This window comes from Hemicordylus capensis, chromosome 6 (assembly GCF_027244095.1).
Source record: "Hemicordylus capensis ecotype Gifberg chromosome 6, rHemCap1.1.pri, whole genome shotgun sequence".
In the NCBI taxonomy this organism is placed as follows: Eukaryota; Metazoa; Chordata; class Lepidosauria; order Squamata; family Cordylidae; genus Hemicordylus; species Hemicordylus capensis.
In genome coordinates this window covers 94,065,265-94,089,126 of record NC_069662.1, presented here as the reverse complement: position 1 = coordinate 94,089,126, position 23,862 = coordinate 94,065,265, and the positions used below count along the sequence as shown (strand labels likewise).

At 43.7% G+C, this 23,862-nt stretch overlaps 1 long non-coding RNA gene across 1 annotated transcript; it reads left to right on the top strand.

Annotated features, from left to right (window-relative positions):
- Positions 1-4,792: 4,792 nt before the first annotated feature.
- On the top strand, positions 4,793-18,823 carry LOC128331971 (uncharacterized). The gene is made up of 2 exons (XR_008310493.1): positions 4,793-4,906; positions 18,585-18,823. It is a non-coding gene; the product is annotated as an uncharacterized LOC128331971 (long non-coding RNA).
- The last annotated feature ends 5,039 nt before the right edge of the window (positions 18,824-23,862 follow it).

The window sequence follows — 23,862 nt, the reverse complement described above, 5'->3', positions numbered from 1 at the left end:
TAAATTTAAATTCATTTCTATTGATTAATTTTAGTGAGATTTAAACGCAGCTAGCTTACTTTGAATGGGAGCCAAAGTCTTCTAAAGAAAATTTGACAGTTTTAGCCTTGTTTATAAGTTCAAATATTTCTAATTAATTAATTAATTCCTTCAATTTCTATACCACCCTTCCAAAAATGGCTCAGGGCGGTTTACACAGAGAAATAACAAATACATAAATAAGATGGCTCCCTGTCCCCAAAGGGCTCACAATCTAAAAAGAAACATAAGATAGACACCAGCAACAGACACTGGAGGTACTGTGCTGGAAATGGAGAGGGCCAGTTACTCTCCCCCTGCTAAATAAAGAGAATCAACACATTAAAAGGTGCCTCTTTGCCACATTAGCAGGGGTGACAGGCTCCTTATTGATTACATTTCCTACCATACTTATGATGACAAATATTTGGCATTATTGCAACTGTATAACCACTCTTGACTAGATTTACTCTATATCCTTTTACTCTATTATCCTCTGTGCCTCATCTGCAAGTATGTTGTACTTCAACAAATAGTGGTTGATATCCTAAGGCAAAGGCAGTGAGCCGGGAAAACATGCCTGTGCTGGGGAAAGCTTCCAGAGCTCTGCAGCACGGAGCTCACAGGATGAAGGGGTGATTTTGCCTCTCTCTACCTTACACCATCCAAAAATATGTCCCTGGTGGCTGTATGACCCTCAGGAGGGCACAGGCCATTTCTGGGGGAAGCAGAGATCAGCAAAAATCAGCCCCCACCACCATGCTGTGCACTTTGCACTGCGAAGCTAAGAAAGCTCTCTATGGCATGAGCATGTCTTCCCAGAGCCCTGCTGCTGACTTAGTCAAGACGTCAGCCAGTATTGATTAGATTTATACCCTACGTTTGAGTTTAATGAAGGTCAAGATATTTGTCATTTGAGAACTTTCAAATCTTAAAATAACTGGTATTAAATAGATGTGCAAGTGTGTAGAGGAAAGAATTTGCATCCTGATCCAGCTGGGGGCATACAAACATGGAAGAAGAATTTCACACATATGTGCAGTGAAGTCCTATGCATGTTGACTCAAAGCTAAGTCTTGCTATGTTGAATGGAGATTACTTCCAGGTGAACACTGAGCCGCACTCCTGTTCCTCCTCCTCCATCCAGTTGCTTCCATCCCCCTCACCCCTCTTGGTCACCCCTCCATCCCCTCACCCCTCTTGGTCACAGCTGAAGCATTGCTGGCACCTATTGGCCAAGCTGCAGCCCCCTATCCCCACCCTCACCCAAGCCCTGCTCCTGCGCCTCCCCACAGGAGCAGCAGCAGCAATGGTTGTCTGGGTCCTTCCTTGCTGCCTCCACCATCATGGCCGCTCGTTCCCCTCAGGCTGCTAACAGGTTCAGGCCCGCCCCTTGCCCTTCCTTCTTCCTCTCTTCCTCTCCCTTCTTTTTCTCTTTTTCTCTCTCTTCCACTCGCTCTTCCTTTCTGTCTTTCTTCCCCTCCCTTCTTTTTTTCTTTCATTCTCTATTTCTCTTTCTCTCTCTCTCCCTTCCTGAGTTAACAAATCTTGTTCATCTTGTTTCCTCATCTAATTCACACAGTGGCAGCCGCCTTCTCCTAAAGGGGCTCTTTCCTCCATCACAACCCCTCTCTTCACAAACCCCTGCCCACTATCCTTTTAAATATATAGATTCTTCTCCTCTACAATCAAGAACATCTTCCAGCCAGTCACAGTTGCATTCCCACTGACCTTAACCATCACAGGCTCCTCCTCCCTATCTGAATAAGGAAGCTCCACCGCCCAGTCACCACAGTGCCACAAGCTCTTCCTCCCTGTCTGAATATGGAATCCCCACTGCCCAATCACCATGGTGCTTCTGCTCTCACAGGCTCCTCCTCCCTATCTGCATATGGAATCTCCACTTCCCAATCAGCTTCTGCTCTCAAACTCTCATGGGAGCTGCCACACACAGGATTAGCCATGAGTATGCCTTAGAGAATTATATATATAGACAAGCACAGCAGCATTAAGCATATGCTGAATATAACATGTAGTTTGACCTTGATGAGACCATACATATGCAGCTGCTATGAACACCTAGAGGCTGTTCTCATGAGCAGCAAAGACCAGGCTAGGGCATCTAAGCCTGGGCTTGGATGCCCATGAGAAATGGCAGGCGCTGAGTGGCTCTTGGCAGCAAACCTGCCTAGGGAACCTACCTCTTAAATGAGGTTAAGAGAGCGAGTTCTCCCTTAACCGCATTTCCTTGATCTCTGCTGCTGAAGCATTGAAGGGTCCCCGCCCATTGCTGGGGAGATCCCCACAATGCGCCACGCACTTGTGCAGTGCATTGTAAGACTCTCTGAGGCAAAAATAACTAATCTCTGGCCTCGGAACAATCTGCCCTGCTCCGCGCTGCACGGATCAGGGCTGATCATGTGGAAGCACAGAGCGCGCTTCCACCAGGCTTACCAGGATCGTATGTGGGGAAGGTTTGGGAAGCCTTCCCCACACCCGCCCGCCACCCTGCCCACCTGGTCATGAGAACTCCGAGAGTTGTATTGGTTCCACAATACATAGGATTTTGTTTCCAAACTTATCAGTAATTATTCTGTTTGGCATCACCGAAATAAGACCTAATTTTAAAGTGTGTTTTTGTTTGCATTAATATACCTGTCCCTTTACATAGGTTAATATTTAATAAACAAGGGAGAGAGCTTATCAAGCAGAAGTGAGAAATGAAGCCTTTTTTCTTTCCTTCCAGCCCTGTTCCTTCTGAAAATCCTCCAGAAGTTACATAGCAGTTATATGAAAACTGACAAGTGCTAATGCTGGAAAAGCTGAAGTGGTTTTGTTAGGCAGTGTGCAGGGACTCTCAGAGTTAGGCCTGTCATAAACATGTCACTTTGGCACTTTCCCCCATCTGAGAGCTAATGAGCTCATAAACTTTTTAACAATTCTAACAAACTTTTCCTTTCATTTTTCTCAGCTTGACAGAACCTGCCTAGATCAGCTTGGCACATGGCTCCTCAGCATTTGCTAGTTATTTTTCATATTCCCAGAGACGAGCAGCCCACTGTGGATCTGTGGATTGCATTATTGCAACAATGTCTGAAACATGAAGTAACTTCCATCTATATCATTTGTCTTGGGCAGAATTTGCTAGAGATCAGCAAACTGGATTCCCCACCCCACAAAATCAAATGCAGCTACCAAAAGGATATTGCCCCTTCCCCACAGTTTCCAATCCAGACACAATAAATGGCCCTCTCATTGAATCAATTCCTGACCAGGGATGTATGCATGCAAACTCTCCTCCTGGGCGCTTTCCAGATTAACCTCTCAACAGCGGCAAAATGCTTCCGTTCAGGCAAATTGCATTCAAAACGTAAATAGCAAAGCACCCAGCAAGGGGAGCAGTCTCGCAAAAACTAACAACCTGAAAAAACAGCAACTTTGTAATGCCGGATATGCAATGTTATAGCACTATATCACAGCAATTAAATGTCAAAACAAGGCATTGGAAATATGAATGGCATCCTGCTGTCAGCATAGGGACTGTGGTGTCACAACACAGGAAGTGTGGAAGCACACTTCAGAGATACGTTGTGACCTCGTTGCAGGGTCTAATCTGGAAAGCGCCCAGGGTCAGAAAAGTGTGAGGGAGAGAGCCAAGAGCAAGCTGTCAACCAGCCACAAGCCCTCCTCCCTCGGACCAGGTGCCCAAGGACATTCCCACCACCACCACCTTATTCAATTGCAGCTAATATGCCCCTGATCCCCTCTTTCCCTGACCCACATTCCAGAATGCCCCAGAGTAGACTGGAAGAACAGTTCCTACACTGGAGAAGCCAGTAAGAGGTTGATTGCTTGCTTGTCAAGAGAGGAGACTTCTCCCATCTTTCAGCTTGTTGTTGTGCTCTTACCACCTGCTCTAGACTGATTTGCCAACTAGCCATTAAAACCTGGCTTGCTTCTGCACAGCATCCTGATCCGCAAAAATAAATAAATAAATAAAAATTGCTGCTGAAGCTTTTCACATCATGGAAATGATGTAGTAGCTACAACTGCTTTTGAAAGCACAGAAGCAGACACCTATACAATTTTTGACAACCCTAGCTTTATAATACCGTACACCACACACACAAATAGTTCCACTTCCCAACATCCTCTTAAATCCAAGTCTTTTAGTGTAGGTTCAACCACCACTGTACCTGATGCTCTGTACCTGAAGAAAAAAGATGTGTTGCCTCAAGTAGTAATAGAAACAAGCACAAGCACATTGTACCTTTAACTTCAAATAGCTAGCAAGTCCCCGTTCATTGCTAAAGACTCTAAAATAAAAAGGTACAAGGGAAAAAGTCATCGTGAACACCAGCAGATATAGCTTTGTTTTCCTTTTCCTCTCTCTTCCCTATTTTCCACTGTCTGCTTTTTCTTGCCTCTCTCCTTCCTTTTAATATTTTAAATCTCTTTTCAGTCACAAGTTGTTTAATCTGTTATTTATATTTTCATCTCAGTAAAGTAATATATTAAAACTTGGGGGAGGTTTTATCTAATCAAATATTAATTTCATTTACAAATCTGATCAGATCTTATATGAATGTCTGCATTGCCTCCAGTCTGGAAAAACTTGGTTTGGATTTTTATCAAGCTGCCTGCAGTTGCTGGGACTCATAGAGGTTAGGCCCATCAATAAGGCAAGGCTGTCAAGGAATGCAACCTTGTGCTCAAAAGAACATCATTAAACCTCCAATTGTTGAAAGCTGGGAGTGAATGGTTGGAGACCTATCACACCATTAGCTGCCCTTTGTAGCTTCCCAAATTGTTCAGCACCAGCTGCTGCTCTTGGAGACGTGCGGCTGGTGAGAATGGAACTAATTGTCTGAGCCAAGAAAACAGCAAGGTAGGAATGCCCTGTAACAATTGGCTCCATGCTGTACTGTATTCTTTCACTTCCCAGACATGCAAACAGAATTACCATTGGAAAGCACTTGGTGCTTTGAAGAGTAGAAGTAACAACATAATGCTGAAAATTTGGCAGGAAGTAAAACCATGAAATAATAATTTCTTCAATAAATGGACATATGGGTCAGCATTTTAAGAAACTAACTTTTAGAGAAGAAATTATTCACAACTCCTATAAGCTGCCTTTGCTTTATTCAAAGGGGAATATCCTCTCTGTATGAAAGGGGCTATTCATTTAGTTTGTATAATTCTTTCTCAGTTCAGTTCAAAGTTTATTGCAGCCTATGACCAGCACAAAATTCTTTCTCAAACAGAGAGAGAAGCCAAAGAAGGCTGCTTTCTATAAACCAAAGGCTGGAGGAATTTTGAGAGTGAGAAAGCACAGAAGCTAATACACAGTATTAATAACTCATAGAAGTATAAGAGGGGTGTGGAAGGTAACAGTTTGTGCATGGTGCTCTTAATACAAAATAATACCAGCTCTCATTTGTGTGTGTGTGTTTTAAGGTTGCTATTGTTTTTAATGGCCACGTGATCGACCTGTGCATTTAAACAGCAGCCTGACAACAGAAAAGAGCAGGTGGAGTTTGTCCCATCTCAAAGTTAGGAAAAGTTTCACCTGCTTATTTTCTACATGTTAGGCTGTGTTAAGGGTTTGTACAAGCAAAACAGCACTAGCCGTGTTTTTAATTCCTATCAGAGTCCCGCATACCCTGGCAATGCATTTGACAGATGTACTGAATAATTAATTCCTCACTAATGGCTTAATTCCTTAACAAATTTCTGTGCAGGCATGTTATACAGTACCTGCAGCTTAATGCATCATCTGGAGCTGGGCTCACTGATCTGAGTTTTGCTTCCCCCCTGCCCCCTTGCTCTGTTTTTATGACACAACCTGGAGAACCTAGAGTCACATTTAGTTAGACATCTGTTTTGGCTTGATCAGGGCTGGCCCATCCACTAAGCAGACTTAGGGAGTCACCTAGGGTAGGGGTTCTCAACGTTGGGTCCCCAGATGTTATTGGACTTCAATTCCCATAATCCCCAGCCCCAGTGGCCTTTGGTTAGGGATTATGGGAGTTGAAGTCCAACAACATCTGGGGACCCAGCGTTAGGAACCCCTGACCTAAGGCATCAATTCAGGGGGGGAGCGCACTACAGTTCCCTAGGCAGAAACTGAGAGGGCAGCTGATCTCTGGCTTGCTTTCTTCCTCCTCTCCCCTCAGCATGCTCTGTCCCCTCACTTCCTCTTCTCTGTTGCTGCTGAGGCAGGAGCCTCCATCCTGGTTTCTCAAGATCCAAAACAGAAAGCAAGTGGTGCACATGATGGTTGCCTTGGCTGTAGTCAGGCCTGGTTGGTCACAGAGGGAAGCTCCTTGCATCACCATTCAAAGCTGCCTGAGGAAGACAGAGAGTTTGGTTGGCCCTGAAGATAGGAGGGCCTGCACAGCTGAGGGGAGGGAGGGAGTGGCAGCTGGAGAGGAAAAGCTGATGTTGGGTGGACTCCAATCTCTTCAATTCTTTTCCCTCCCTCACTGTATTCCTAAACCAGTGTGTGCTGGATATCTGCACGGGCTGATCATTCAACCTGATGAATGAGCAGTCTGTGTGGTTCAAGTTAAAGTCAAACCACCGCACTTCTTGATTGGGGGTGACACCAAAGTTAGACTTCATCCAGGGCACCGAAATCCCTAAGGCCGGGCATGAGCCTTAGCATATAGATGTGTTTCTTTTGGCAGCTGGGGACATAAGTACATGGCATAGGTGTACACCTTAGCCCTATTCAGATATTAGTAAAAGAGGCCCCTACATGCTTACAGGAGGACGGGAGGGCTGCTCTTGCACAAGCGCCCTGCTGCTGCTTATTTATATGCAGACTCGCTTTGCTGGACGAGCCTCATTTTGCTGGCTGGGGTGGGGAGTGGGGAGAGGAGATAGAAAGGCAAGTTGGAGCCTGGCGGGAATGCTGGGAGAATCCCTCCTGGGGCCACAGGATGGAGATGGATTGCCCCAGTGTCCAGGATGGGAAGGCTCTCCCTCCAATTTGTACATGTTGATTCGGGAACAAGCAGTATGAACGGTGCATGGAAAAATTCAGTAGGAACTGAGCGGAAGAGCATCAAAGCATCCCTATGCAAATGGCCCCAAGGTTTCTTTGAATTTAATTACTATTATATGCATCTGATAACCTCATAACTCACTCTAGAATACCCCTCTTAATTCCACAGTTAAGCCTGCCATCAGGGAAAGGCCCAGGCTTTCTTTTTAATGTACTAGGTTTTAGCTTGAAGCGAATGGAGGGAGGGGGACACAGAGAAACATTTTTAAATGACATGCTTCACCTATAGTGTGAAGTGGTACAGTTTGTTCTGCCATCTTATTCTCCTGCCTGAGTAGACCAGACCTTAGTCAAAAGAAAATAAGATTTGCCTCACCTGATGCAGCCCGTCGAAGACAGAGGAGACATTTTGATACCATTTCCAAATAATATTTGCATTCTCTGCATCAAGAACATGTAACTTCCATTCTTCAGAATTTGTACCTGATATGTCCTTAATAGGGGAGATAAATTCAAATAAGAATTTTCCCTCAAAGGCAGCCCGCCTCTGAGAGCAGAAGAGTTTAATCCATAAGCACTTATGAGCCAATGAAGCTGAAACACTATCGAAGCCAGAGGGCTAAATCCATATGCTTTTGCCAACACATCTGTTTGACTAAGAAACCGTATCACCTTCTACTTTTACAAGCCAAACTGCAATGGGTGTCCTCCAGGACACACATGCTAGTAGTAGTAGTAGTAGTAGTACAGAGGTGTAATTCACTACATACTATTTCTACTCAAAGAACAATCTTATTCACTTTGTTTTCCTTTTGACACTGATCTTGGATTGGAATAGCACGGAGGTTCACTCCTACAGCACCAATGATCTTCTTCCTCCTCTTCTGCTGTTTTGCTTTAGTTTTCCTTCTTAACAGTTCATCCTAATTCTTGCTTTCTGTAATGTCTCCCTATGGCTGTAGGTCCCTTAGATGTACTCATTTTGTGAATCACCTTCATAGTCTCTCTCCACTAGGTTCTTGGGGCAGAAGCAACCAGGACACAAGCTTGTAACAACAGGCTTCTTTACTGAACACAAACAACAGGATAACTCTGGTGACAAACTCTTTGGACACTAAGATAGACTAGAATACTGGGTAAACTCCACCCATGCAGTTCTGGAGAAAACTAGCAGGATTATACACTTTCTTAAAGGCATGGTATCCACATGTCCAGGGGCGTATCTATGGGCAGGCAGGGCACATGCCCTGGGCGCCACTTCAAGGGGGGCGCCATTTTTTTAAAAAACACACAATTATTTTTAAAAATGGCCACTGCACATGCTCAAATGGCCCCTGCGAGGCCCTAGAGGCCAGCGGAGAGAGGGGGAACCTTTGCAGACCCCCTCCACGGCCTTTAGGAAGTCCCCCAAAGGGGCTGCAGGTTAAAAAAAATTAAAAAGATTAATATAATATAAGTCACTGTACACATATTCAGATTGGCACTATGTACAGAGAATCAGGGCTTGTGAATACTGAGCTGAAGCTTATGAGCTAGGATTGTATTCATTTGCTTTTACTTTGCTTCTTGTGATAAGTGAGCTAAATGTGATGTCTTAATAATATGGCTGTTAATGAAGAGTTTGTCTTTGAATCAGTGTGAAATCCTTAGTATTAAGGCCACTGGGAGTTTCTTGCTCCCTTTCTCTCATTTTAACTGTCTTTCTGAAATACTAGAACATATTCCAAGCAGTGACACAGTTTACTCTGAATATCCTTTATTTTCAGAGTATCTGGGAAAAGTCAAATTCTCCATTTATTTTTAAAACTTATGTAATAGTGGTGCTGCAATGCATAGTAGAGAATTAGACAGGCACTTCTGTTTACTTTTCCAAGTACACCTCCACATAGTATTTGGGTATTTCATGAGACCCAGCACACTGAAATTTGTAGTTTTCCAGCATTTTTTGGTCTAGTTATGTCCAGTTTTTGAAATATTAAAAGATTAATGAGCTTGACTTGTATTTTTCAGCTGATACTATGGTAAAGTTATCTGAAAGATGGGTGTCAGATGTTTGGACAGGGGGCGCAATTTCAGTGCTTGCCCTAGGCGCTATTTTCCCTAGATACGCCTCTGCATATGACACACTTCCCTGCCCCCCAATGCGAAATAGAATGAATACATGGTAAACTTAAAATCATTCAACAACAACAGAATTCAGTTTCTTTTAATATGATGCCTGCTAACAGAGAGCCTTTTTTCAGAGATGTCAGGAATGGAAACTGGAACATGTAAAGCTACTGATGGCCTCTTCTATATCGAACTACAGACAGGAGAAGCAACCATGGTGATGCCTCTTAGGGTTCTTTAACTAGCCCCTATGGAGCCTGAGAGGACAGAAGATGACAGTGAATTAAAGTAAAGTGTGCCATCGATTTTGACTCCTGGCACCCACAGTCGATTTTGACTCCTGGCGCCCACAGTCGATTTTGACTCCTGGCGCCCACAGAGCCCTCTGGTTGTCTTTGGTAGAATACAAGAGGGATTTACCATTGCCATCTCCTTCGCAGTATGAGATGATGCCTTTCAGCATCTTCCTCTATCCCTGCTGCCCGATATAGGTGTTTCCCATAGTCTTCCCATAGTCCGGGAAACATACCAGCAGGGATTCGAACCAGCAACCTCTGGCTTGGTAGTCAAGCCATTTCCCCGCTGCACCATTAGGTGGCTTGGCAGTAAATTAGCAGGAAGAAATTCACAGGAATAGGCCCTTTTTTCAGTGGAGAACAATGGGAGCATTGGTTCTGGCCTCACACATGGCCACATCAGCATTGACAAACAGTACAGGGGCCCTCAATAAACATTCAGCTCAGGTATCTCACAGACCTTACGTGCTCTGAGGTCAGGAGATACTCATAATATAGAAAATCTAGAAAATAAATTTCTGGAAACCCTAATTCATGAAGAGAATAAGTGTCAGCATTACCGAGTGCTTAGGGTTATTAACAAGCTCCATTTCTAAGATGCCCCTAAGTCTCTGCTGCTGTCTAGAATTGCAAAGATCTGTGGAATTTATTACATATTTTGTTGAGTTATCCTGGAGAGCTTCTGTGACTTGATCTTGTGTGTTTGAGAAAGGAAAGCTTTTTCAGACCTTATCTTTTAAGTAGCTCCTCGTGAACAACACTATTTGTCTCCACAAATCCCCAGTTAATGCCCTCCAGTACGACAAGAGTCTTGAACAATGTGTGTCTTAGCCACTTCAGAGGGGGGGAAAGTCTTATGAGAAACACACAGTTAAGAGTATTATACACTGCAGTGGGGAGAAGTCCCCTTCAGAAACTGTCAGTAGAAATGAAAAGGCATTGGTCTCATAAGAAAGCAATCAAAAACCCCATTTTCAGGTGACACTTCTATGAAGTTTTATATAATCCCTTCTGCACCCTTTCTGGAATTTCCCATAAAGATGTCCAGGGTCTCAAAACTCCATTTTTATTGTGTGTGTATTTTCTTCAGCTATGTTTGTCAACTGTTGCCTTTAACAGCAGTTTGATCTGCAGATGCTAGGAGGTGATAATGCTTATCTTAATACTACAGAATGCTGTACCTAACAGATTTCTGCAGTTGCCTGTAAAGGCCCCAAAGTTGGCTAAACAGTTATTTTGGTTTTTGTTCATGTCTTCTATATTATGTTCAGCCCTAAAATGTTGCACATCATTTACTCTACAGGTTGTGGGTGGTTTGGGTTTTTTTAATTTTTTTTTTTTTCTTGGAGTGGGGGCAGTGTTCCTCCTAATGTTTTTCATCTGTGTGCAGATTGAGTTTTGTTCTGGGCGGAGGTATCAAGGCAGTGTGTGTGCATGTGCATTTAGAGTGGGACCTTCCTGATTCAGCCTAAGTGGGATCTAAAATTAACTTAGCAGAATTTTTTTTTTTAAGGTAAGTGTGCACACATGCACACGCCTTAGAGGGAACACAGCTGGGGTGTTGTTAGAAGTGAGAATTCGAAAGCATTGCTCTTAGCACTGCAGTAACCTCTTCTGGCCACTTGAGGCATGATGAGATGTTAATAGGTTTGTCTTGGTCACTTACAGTAAGTTAGTTGTTGTTGAAGGCTAGTACCTGTTTGGGTGTGTGGTTCGATATCTCTCTCAGTAAATGATGCTTAGTTCCTTTAGAAACCATATAGAGATTGAACTTCTTTACCACCAGAGCATACTCTGCCGTGTGAGGATTTTAATGTTTCTCCTCACACACCCTCAACAGTGGGTTCAGTTTTTTTGTGGGGTGGGGGTAGAGAACAAATTTAAAAACTAGAAGGGGTTCTAATATTGCAGAGTTCAGTGTGGGCCTGGTTCTCAAATACTGAAGACTGGTAGAGATAATGAAAAGCATTCATTTATTGACTGTTTTTGAAGTACACAATAAAGACACGTATCAACAGCTACAGAATGGACATTTACATATCCAGAAGCAAGCAGCTAATGTGATGCCCCTTTAATTCCTGTTTCTCAATTTGGGACCCAGTTAGGTGACCTGACTGGCAATTTTAACTAGAGATGCTGCTTAATTACAGCTGGTAAAGTCTGTGATCACCTTAATGAGATGTAGAATGGCCAAACACCAAGGGATTCTGTACCCTTAACAACTGTATAGTAGAGGAGTAGGGGGTGGGGTTGTGCAAATGCTTTTTTGGTGCAAAGGTGAGAAAAACTACACCTTCATTTGCAATTTGCTCCTTCAATTGCATGCCCTGTGTAGTTGTAGAGCTCTATCCCCACTATGTGGGGTAGAGCTGTACGAGATAGGACGGCATGGAGTGCATTGATCCATAGAGTGACCGAGAGTCGGACACAACTGAATGGATAGAGAGAGAGACCCCACTATGAATAGGGATTTGCACAAACCTGTTCAGTGGGGGATGGAATAACTTTAAGGGCAGGGGAGGATGCACTTACCCCCCACCCCCCGGAATGCATTTCCCCTGGTCACTGAAAAACTGGTCTGGCGGGATGGCAGCATACCTCCCTGATGCCCCATCCACTCCTCGGACTGGAAGCGACAGGAGGTAGTGTGCGCACGTTGGCACGTGCGCATCACACTCGCTTGTGCGCACGTCGGGCACACACACAGACACACACATACAACTTCCTGTCACTTCTGGTCCAAGGAGCAGACGGGGCGGCGGGGAGGTATGCTACACCCCGCCGTCGAACCAGCCCCTGCCAGTTCCTGCATATCCCTAACTATGAATTTGGTCACCCTCTTGATATGCTGGTTAGTGGCATGAAGTAGAGAGATGTCTTGTTGTCCCAAATCAATATTTTTTGGCACAGTATTCAAATTTGGAGCTTACTTTGTTGGAATATAGTACTGTGTATAGGAAGGAGTTTTTAGCTGTGAACTGTGGAGCAAGATCTAGACTCTACATACCACACTGGCCTCTGTGAGTGACTTACTAAAGATCTTCGTTGAGGACCAGTGAGTGGCAGATATAGAGCCTTTTATTTGGCCTTGCAATGCATACTCTTGAAGAAGCAGCAACAGCAGGGGCATCATTAGGCAGTGGTCCATAGGGCTTGGGCCCCCAATGAATGACTCAGAACTCCAAATCATATCAGCCACCTCCTTCTCAAAGGTGCGGTGGGCAGTCACCTCTGCCGCTGCTCCAGGAGCAACCATTGCTTCTTGTTTCTGTCTGCTTTCTAAAAGGGCTGTGGACAAAACAGACACTTTAGCCCTCAATACGGCATGTGTCTCTTCCAGTTTCCCTTTGGGGAGAGGTCAGACATAATTAGGGGGAGTGTGACTGAGTTTCTCAAAAGGAGGGTTATGGGCCTGGGGCTTGGATCTTTTGAGTACCTAGCAATGCCCTGAGAAGAAGTTCCAAACTAAAATGTACATGACTTCTGCTCATGTGTGTGGCTGGAGAGGATCTTTTACCATTCTTGCCACCCAGAGTATGTTGCTGGGAGATCTTAAGGGACATATTTTCCCCAGTCACAGTGAGTTGCAGAGAGAAGGGGAAATTGACAAAAGTCACCTCTCCTTCTTGCATGAGCAGAGCCATTCTGCACAAGCCAATCTTAGTCTGGATCCTGCCCTGTGACTTTACTTGCATAAGCAGTGAGTGTATATAGGTGAAACTCGAAAAATTAGAATATCGTGCAAAAGGTCATTAATTTCAGTAATGCAAATTAAAAGGTGAAACTGATATATGAGAAAGATGCATTACATGCAAAGCGAGATAAGTCAAGCCTTAATTTGTTATAATTGCGATGATCATGGCGTACAGCTCATGAAAACCCCAAATCCACAATCCCAGAAAATTAGAATATTGTGAAAAGGTTCAACAGTAGGCTCCAGGTGTCCCACTCCAATCAGCTAAATCAATCAATCCATAACACCTGCAAAGGGTTCCTGAGCCTTTAAATGGTCTCTCAGTCTGGTTCATTAGGAATCACAATCATGGGAAAGACTGCTGACTTGACAGTTGTGCAAAAAACCATCATTGACACCCTCCATAAGGAGGGAAAGCCCTCAAAAGGTAATTGCAAAAGAAGTTGGATGTTCCCAAAGTGCTGTATCAAAGCACATTAATAGAAAGTTATGTGGAAGGGAAAAGTGTGGAAGAAAAAGGTGCACAAGCAGCAGGGATGACCGCAGCCTGGAGAGGATTGTCAGGAAAAGGCCATTCAAAAGTGTTGGGGACTTTCACAAGGAGTGGACTGAGGCTGGAGTTAGTGCATCAAGAGCCACCACACACAGACGGATCCTGGACATGGGCTTCAAATGTCGTATTCCTCTTGTCAAGCCGCTCCTGAACAACAAACAATGTCAGAAGCGTCTTACCCGGGCTCAAGGAAAAAAGAACTGGTCTGTTGCTCAGTGGTCCAAAGTCCTCTTTTCTGATGAGAGCAACTTTTGCATCTCATTTGGAAACCAAGGACCCAGAGTCTGGAGGAAGAATGGAGAGGCACACAATGCAAGATGCTTGAAGTCCAGTGTGAAGTTTCCACAGTCTGTGTTGATTTGGGGAGCCATGTCATCTGCTGGTGTTGGTCCACTGTGCTTCATTAAGTCCAGGGTCAACGCAGCCGTCTATCAGGAGATTTTGGAGCACTTCATGCTTCCTTCCGCAGACGAGCTGTATGGGGATGCTGACTTCATTTTCCAGCAGGACTTGGCACCTGCCCACACTGCCAAAAGTACCAAAACCTGGTTCAATGACCATGGGATTACTGTGCTTGATTGGCCAGCAAACTCGCCTGACCTGAACCCCATAGAGAATCTATGGGGCATTGCCAAGAGAAGGATGAGAGACATGAGACCAAACAATGCAGAAGAGCTGAAGGCCGCTATTGAAGCATCCTGGTCTTCCATAACACCTCAGCAGTGCCACAGGCTGATAGCATCCATGCCACACCGCATTGAGGCAGTAATTGCTGCAAAAGGGGCCCAGACCAAGTACTGAATACATATGCATGCTTATACTTTTCAGAGGTCCGATATTGTTCTATTGACAATCCTTGTTTTATTGGTTCCATGTAATATTCTAATTTTCTGGGATTGTGGATTTGGGGTTCTCATGAGCTGTACGCCATGATCATCACAATTATAACAAATTAAGGCTTGACTTATCTCGCTTTGCATGTAATGCGTCTATCTCATATATCAGTTTCACCTTTTAATTTGCATTACTGAAATTAATGGACTTTTGCACGATATTCTAATTTTTCGAGTTTCACCTGTATCTTAACAGATATTTTTAAAACACACAAAAAGATCTTTCCAGGTTCTAAAGTTTTGCCAGATTATCACCATCTACAGGTACAATGATCTGGCTGATATTCAGGAGCTAGAGGTGATCCTCAATTCAATAATTCCTAAATCGCATGTTGTGTAATAGAACTTTGACTGCCTTCTATCAGATGGGTGGATGGGGTAAGAGAAGGCAGTCAAATACAGGCAATTGAGCATCTATTGAGGCATCTATTTATTTTTTTATTTTATCTTAGTCGTTGCCACAACCTCCTGTTGTTTGAGGTGTGGTTGTTTGATGGAATAGCTCAACCACAGGAGCAGACAATGAGGCGATTCTCATGATCGCCCAAAAGCGGGCTAAGGGAGCCGAGCCCGCTTTGGGGCAGTCATGTGCTGCAACGGGAGCTGCGTGGCTCCCGGCAGCTAGCCCTCAAACATGCCCCTCCCCTAGGATGAGGTTAATGGAGCAAGCGCTCCGTTAACCATGCCTTTTTGCTTGTATGTTGCCATGGTGCGTGGCAACACATGAGTAGACCCCTGACCGGGAGGCTGAAAGCAACCTCCCAGGCTCAGGGGTCTCTCTAGGATGCCCCACACACTTGCGTGGGGCATCCTGGAACTTCCATGGGGCCGCACAACCCCTGATGTCCGCAACCCCCGCCAGCTCCATGATGGAGCTGGCAGTCGTGTGGGCAGCCTTCCCATCGTCTGTGGGGAGAGCGGACTCTCAAACCCCCGCAAACCCCCTTCAGGTGAATCTCACTGATCATGAGACTCACCTCAATACATTACTTAGTCTTCGCCAAGCATAATGGAGAATGGTAATATATTATTTGTTTTCTCCCCTCAAGCAGAAAAAGTACATAGTAGACATACTACCTTTGAGTATCTGCAAAGCAATAAGATGAGTAGGCATTATAAGTGCACAGAAGCAAGCACACAGGCACGTGGATCAGGCAGGTATGCAATATTCTGTACTGGAAGACGCACTTACATCATCACTCCTTCTTATAAAAATATCCACTTTTCAGCAGGCATTACAGATGTATGGAAACAAGTATAGGCCAGCCATGCTAATCCAAAACCCATTAGCATCCTGGTTTTCGCAAAATGGCTTCTCTTGGCCAAATCCACACTACTTCTATTCACTATCCTGGCACACTTTCTCTGGATTCAGACAAAACTGATTTGAGAGCCCAGGTGGGTATTATGACTTGTATTCCAGGTGCTTGGAACAGTTCACTCCTCTTTAGTGCATCTGTGGTCTACTATCAACTATCAGACAATGCCAGCATAGGGATTGGGTTTTGTATAATAGCACAGCATGACTCACAGTAATATGTACTATGTTCTAAAATGCACAGTTTTGGAAGCTGCACTTGTTGAGCTATTTAAACGAAGTTATTAATATAAAGATGAATACGGAAACTGTTGCAACAGAACTCTGTCACAATCTTTTTAGTGCAACTATGCCATCTTCTTGAGATTGCACAATTCTTCTCATTATGCAAGCACTTTCTGAATCAGAATGTCAGCCACTATTGTTTATGGATAGTCAGCTGGGGGGTGTTTGGAACAGTAATTTGGGGTCAGAAACAGGGAAACATAAGAGCAAAAGCAAACGGATATAAACAGGTCCCAGTGGTAGTGTTTTGTAACCACTGCTACAGCAGCAGAAGCATCTTCCACTGATACTGCACTGGCTTAATGCATACACCTGCTTAGCTTGGTTAACACGCAAAATCTATTGCTCATGGTAATTTGAATTCAATTAAATTGCCTTCACTTTTAGTCCTTCGGGGAGCCTGCATATTTTGAAAGCTTTCAGCTCACTAGATCGCTTAATCACAGACCATCTGCACATTGCCTGAAGAAGCACTTTATCATCATAGAAATAATCAGAATAAATAACTCTCTCTGTGACTGCATTCTTAATCTAAGGAGGGTCACTATGCACCTTAACTTCCATTTTAAAAAAGTATTTATTAATGTATGAAAGCAGGCGCAGACATATTCTATCACCACTGTATTTGTACCTGGAAGTCACCACTTCTTGAAGGAGAGTGGGAGGAGAGGCTGAACCTAGGCAAGAGAAACTTGGGGCCAAACTACACATGAGGTTAAATGCTTCAGCATGTAGTTACAAGCTTAAGTAAACTTGCCATATAGGGACACACTTTGGATCAGAACCTCAGCAGGATGTATTTAACCTGTTACATCTGCACAGTTTCTATTGAAAAAAATACACACATGCCAGTAGCTATATAAGTCTAAAAGTGCCATTTGCTATCAGTTCTAGCAATATCCTTTTAGCAAAGGAGTTAAATTGCTTCTTGGGGACGTTTTTTGGCAGGAAGCAGCACAACAGCAGTAAAGGGCAGAATACCCCCTACCTCAGTACTGTGATCCCAACCCAAATCACAGCCACATGCAGCCTATGTGCACAAGTAATACATCAGTAAATGTAAGCCTATAACAACACACTGACATATTTTATCTCACATCTAGCTTGGTCCAAAGTATTCTCAATCTTTCTTTTCCATCATAAGACAAGTGTGCATAGGGAAAACACTTATTGGGAAGGAAGATGCTTAGGCCTTTTCTTACCTGCCACTTCCCACCTGCTAATGCCCCTGGTGTGGATTCTGGTTATGTAAGTTCTGAGTACTGCAGCTTCCTGAGAGATCCATGCTGACAGCACACTTGTCACGTCACTGGCTTCCATTTCAAAATTGTTTATAAAATTGAAATTGCTATACAGGATGATAAGGGCCTGTAATAAATTAGAAATGAGTGGCCTGTTAATGCAATTCCTTATTTAATAAATGTATGTGTCAAGCTCTCAATACAGCCATCTGCCTTCTGCTGCCAAAGGAGGTTAAGGTGGCCTCAGGGTTTTCAGCCGGGGAAGCTTTAGGGCTTACAGGCAGGGCTTGTTCCATTCACCAGCTCCACCCTAATGTTGCTATCCCCCAGGTGAGTCAGAATCTCAGGGCCCATCCTTCCACACTGAGACCTCCTTCTGGACTGGCCCCTCATCACTGGCCAGTCCTCCCTTATATAGCTCCTAACAGCTGGGGCAAGTCTCATGAGATCTCCCCTTGAGATCTCACGAGAGCCACTCCCAATCCTGGGCAACTACATTGTCTGTTGATAGCGAGGCAATATTTTCCTGCTTGGGCCAGTGTGAATGGTTTCAGGTGGGCATGTTGATGTCTACTTCTTTCCCAGCCCAACAGAGTCCTTCCTGGAAGACCCAGGTGGGGGAAGCCCCGACATGAAGCTCACCGCTTTTACCTGCAGTGATCAGCTCCACCTCAGGAATTCTCCTACAGTATGTTACTAGATCTCATGACTATACAGGGTGGTGGTCAGCCCCTTAATGTTGTATTCATCTGGTCCCACTAGTACAGGTCTGCTGAACTTTGGCCATCCTGCAGATTTTGGCCTACAGCTCCCATAATCCCTGGCTATTGGCCACCATGGCTGGGGATTATGAGAGTTGTTGCCCAAAAACAGCTGGTGGGGGGAGCCAAAAGTTGAGCAGTCTTGCACTGGTATGATGAATACAATTGCCAGATTAAAAGGCAGTAATCCTTAGGATACAAGTTTCAAATGGATAAGCAAGCAAGGGGTTAAAAGTCCCTAAAATCATCTTCATGAAACAACAGGGTTAAAGGGCTTGGCTTTTATTCCAATACAGTAATTAAAACATCTAGATTCATGTTTATTCATGGACATATTATGCATGTTTCCTATACATGTGTCTGTTGCTAAAAGATACGGACGCTTATAATATGTATGTATTTACTAGGTAACTGATGAAGAACCCTCCATGGCACAAACAAGCATGCAAGTGTTAAATAAAAGACTTGGGAAATAATCCAGATACTTGAAATGAGGAATACAGAATCCTGTTTCTTGGCAACTGCCCTTATAAACATCTGGTGGAAGCTGTTGCTACAGAAAAAGAATACTAACCTTGATGGAACATTGGCCTAATTCGTTATGATCGTCCCTATGTTCTTCATAAAGCAGACCCTATGTCTGTCAGTGTTACCTCTCTTCTCTTTATTATATCACATCAGAAGAAATTAACCACCTAAGACACTTGGCTTCCTGGTGACAAAGTCTGTCTCCATGGTTCATTAAGGCCTATGTAATTACAGCATTGTGGGGAAACTGTCCAAGAGCTGAACTTGGGCTATAGCAGACTCAGGCCCAGTCCAGACAACATGGGAACCCTCAGCTACACTCACCTGAGGACAGCATTCCTCATTGTATGACTGTGAGACAATCCCGCAACCATGGTTCCATTGCTACCTTCAAACCGAGGATTGAACCCTCAATTTGATGTTAGGTAGCTTGCTGGAACTGGAGCTCCGCTGACCCCATTGTGTTGTTTGAATGCAGCCATCTGGGGTTTGTGCAAGCACATCCCCCTCATATCAGGGCCAATGGTTGCCAGCAGAAGTGTAAGAGGGAGGGGATTACACATTGAGGCAATGGAGCTGCAGCGGCCAGAGTTTCTGCAGTATAATTCTTGACTTGAGGTTAACTACCTTCCATTTCACCGGTCATTTGAGTGGGCTCTCAGAGAGGAATTTTCCATAGCTTTTATTTGTTTTGTACCATTTCCTTCTTTCCAGTCTCCAGGTTTAGGGTGACTTAATGTATAGTCACCAACACTGCCAGCTACCAGCACCTTTTTAAGGAATTAAACTCCTGCCCCTTGACTTCAGAAATACTAGTCCCTGTTCAGCAAGAGCAACAGCTTTAGCAACCCATCCCATAGAGAGAAGCAATTAAGAGAAGAGATTGTATGGGAGATCTAGAAATTAAGTAGTCAGGGCCACAGGTTCATATCCCAGTGGAGCTGACTCAGCCTTTTACCCGTCCAAGAGAAAATGAACTCTTTTGAGCTTTCCATGTATAGATCATTCAGGGGAGAACATAACAGGTAAAAGTGAATGGCGCCAACATTCTGCATGGCCTTATACAAATCAACAATAACTCTGCAGATGTTACACAGGGTCAGTTTGGTTCATCCCCTGATGAGCTTTTTCCCACTCCATGATTTGAGAGTTTAAACTAATTGGTTTCCTAGGTTGCATAGTTTTTTCAAAACTATGGAAATTCCTGTGCACAAATGTGTTCTATCTAAACCACCTTGCAGTTTTGTTACTCTATCCTGTTATGGATAAACAGACAATCATTTTATTTTATTGATAATTTTATTTTTCAAGCTGATACTACAGATCAGATCTCAAGTGATTGTCCAATACACAGAGAGAGAGAGAGAGAGAGAGAGAGAGAGAGAGAGAGAGAGAGAGAGAGAGAGAGAGACTGGTTCCATGTATGCCCAGCCCCTAAGAAGAGCATTTCTGTTCAGAGTTTCAGCAGCCTGGAACAGGAGCCTTGTAGTGCTATTGTGTGTGTGATGGCAGAGGAGTGGGGGAGAGTTTTAGAAGGGACAAAGTGGGAAATGACCTGTTTCTTTTCTCCACCTTCCTGAAACTTTCCTCAGTACTGACCCATTTTCAGGGCTTCTATCATCCCAGAGCTTTAAAATTGATTTATTGGCATATAATTAAATTGGTCATTGCCTAATATTGAGCCTAGGCCCTTTTGAAAAAGGTCATGTTGGCTGAAAACTGTCTAACTAGTAATTTATAGCACGCTGGCCCTACACTCTGCGGAGCCAAAGGCTACCTGTAGAAATCTTGGCAAGAAATAAACATCACCATAGGTTGCACAACTGTAACATTAAGAAAGAACATGCCCCCCCCCCCGCACTCAGGTTTGCTCCCCTCCCATCACTACTGCTGCCATTCTTGCTGGCAGCGAAGACCTGCAAGTAGCTTAGAGTTGCCTCTTATCCATAATTTTGATTGATTGGCCATATTTTGAAAGGTCTGGACTTAATAAGTCAAAACCTTATGGATGGAATGTCGCTGTATTTTCTGTTATTATGAGTTATTTTGCATAAGAAACGAAATCCCAGGTGTTAATAGGAAATGTCACATGAATTACCAACCACAGATGATGTATTTGCCACATTAATAGATTGAATGAATTGATATGCTTTCTCGGGAAATAATTATAAGGGACCATAACAACCACTCAGTAATAATAGTTTGTTGTAGCTCAGTGGTAGAAGACATGTTTGGCATGCAGAAGTTCTCACATTCAGTCTCTGGCATCTACAAACAGGGCTGAGAAAGACCCTTATCTTTCACAAAGTCCTGAGGATATTCACAAGTTCCAATATCTTCTAAGAATTGACAATTTTTTTAAAAATCCTATGTTATGTACCTATAGCATTTGAGGATGCTAGAATCACTCGGACCAACCACACATGCATGTACATCACAACTTCTGCTTGCTTGATTATTCAGCACTTGAAAATTTGCAATTAGATACAGTATGCGAACTGCCTCCACAGCTGCAATATCTCATAGTGACCACTGGGAGTTTTTAGGGTCATGTATAAAAGTGCTGGACTCCTCGCCTCTTTGTTCTTCCAGGGTTAGTCTCCATTTTGTCTCTCCAGAGATGGCTGTTTGTTTTGGTCTCTCTCATCAGCCATGAGCTAAAGCTGGAATTAAGCTGCAGGCTTTTTCACATTTGTTTGTAACCTCTTCTTTAAATAAATCCTTGTAGTTCTTCTCTCTAAATAACTCTCTCAAGACCTCTTGCTTTGCTGCTTTTCTCACCAAACTGGTTTTGCTTTGCTATTTGGGGACTGAACGGCCATTCTTCCCCTACATGATGAATATGCACGTATGAGCTCTTCCTCAACTTCTGTACCATCTGGAATACTGTAAGGTGCAAAGCAGTAATACATGAATGTCGCTTGTAGAATGACCCATATACTCCTTGATCCATTTTGCATAATCCACTGGTACTGCCTGCCTCCTCTGCTCCCTTGCAAAGGGTTGAAGCTGATCCATTACAGCCTCATACAGGCCTAAACTAATTCAGCCTTCCAGTTTTGTCCAGTTCATAAGACCCACCCACCCCAAATGTTTTTAAGTGTTATCTACTTCTACTAGCAAAAGCCTCTTACACTGTTTGTCTAGGTAACACAAGATAGAATCAGGCCTTTAAGGTTTTTTTAAAAATCTGAAGTTGCACTTCAGCAACATCTCCAGCCCACAGAACACACACAACACTAGAATGATACTGCCACCAAAAGATAAGTACTAGCAATACATGTACATTGTTAGAAATTGAAGCCATTGAATCCATTACAGCGAATGCTATTGTCCAGGCCTGTCAGGCATTGACAGTTTAATATTATTTGGAGGACAGCAGAGCGTGCTTCAAACAAAACCATGTAGACAGCAAAGTGTTCTCACAGAGCTGACTATCTCCTTATTCTGCCCTCATTCATTTCACAGCCAATGGCAGGAATGTCCATTCAAGGTATGGCTGTTAGCCTAATGTATTCTTGAAAAGAAACCAATGGCACGGCACGTAAATGGGTTGTAACGGACGCAGGGAGGCCGAGTAAATACACTCATTGGAAAATGAGTTCTAAAAATGGGCTTGTTGTATTGGTTGGTATTGTTCTCAACCACCTAGGCTTTTGCACATTTTGGCCGCTTGGCACATCTGCCTGTTGACAGAGTCACAGTTCAATGCCTCTTATTTGCCAGCACTGTCAACACTTCGCATTATGATCCTGACATTAAACTCTGCATGGCAAGAAGATATATTGGCTCATTCATTCACCTATGTCTAAAATGTCCACTTTGCTTTCACAAGTATTTGTTTGGTGGAATCTACAGCCATCATTGTGAAGTAACGGGGCCAGCAAGAACAGACTGACATACAAAAGGGATAGACAATATCCCAAAAGGGATAGACAGTTGTTGAACCAATTATAGCTGTTGAAACAATATTCCACAGGCTTTTCAAATATGGGCAAAGCTTTTCACCAGGTGTAGCTGTTCAGAACAAAAATAAACTTGCTTGGAGTGCTTAAGTATGTCGACTTGGCTTGTCTCACAATTTATCTGAGGCAAATAGAGACTGCTTTGCAGATTTGACAATTGTCTTATGGCTGTTTTAGCCCTGCCCATAGAAAATATGAGTGAGGTTTAACTTTCAACTTCTGTATGAATAACAGTAAATCAATAAAAACTAGCAAGATGCCCACTCAATTAAATGCCAAAGAAATGTCACCAGAAGTATGACCTATAGCTCCACCCAAATTTCTTTTCCCTGCTCTTAGCTCAGGGCTTTGGAATAAACAGGGCAATTGTCCCTGAGCCCCACACATGATGGGGGCAGGGAGCTCATCCAAAGTAGGGATTAGTATTTAAAATGATCAGATCAATCCTTTTCATTCAAGGCAATAAAACTAATCAATTAAAATATAACCCCAGGATCAAGAGTTATTTCAGTATTTTAGGTTTCTGCACACATTCCATTGACTGGACCACCAACTTAATGGACAATGGCAGTCCTGCTGTCCGGCCTGCACATTTAATCAACCTATTGATGCCAATATAAATGGTTTTTGAAAAGATTATATGCACATCTAGCATTTTTTTCCAAACTGAGAACAATGACATTGACACAGGATGCCGTGGCTAGTAACATACAGCACAGTGCACCACCACCCATAAAAGAACACATGCCTTCCACCCTAGCCGAGAGCCCATCCTCACAGCAAGCAACGGTAGGAGATGTTATATACATACTAAGGATGATTAATCACTGCTGCACTGCCACCACCATAGGAATAATGGTGGTAGTGGCACAGCAGCAATTATGCATGCCTTGGTGTACACACAACAGCTCCTGTTGCTGCTCACTATGAGGAAGGCCCTTTGACTGAGCCAGAAAGCGCATGCACACATCCCTCTTCCATGGGTGGTGCACTGAAGAAAGTGGGGCCTCCAATGAACATTTGGCCCCCGGGCCCCAGAGTTCTAAAAAGGCCCTAATGTAGCTGGCTTAGCCTCACCTTCCTTTGACTTGGTTCATGCTTCCTCAAATTCTTCTTTCTTAAGCCATCGTCTTTTCTGTTTCTCCTCTCTGGAGTGTTTAGAAGCTGCTTGCTTATAAACAGCTCCACAATG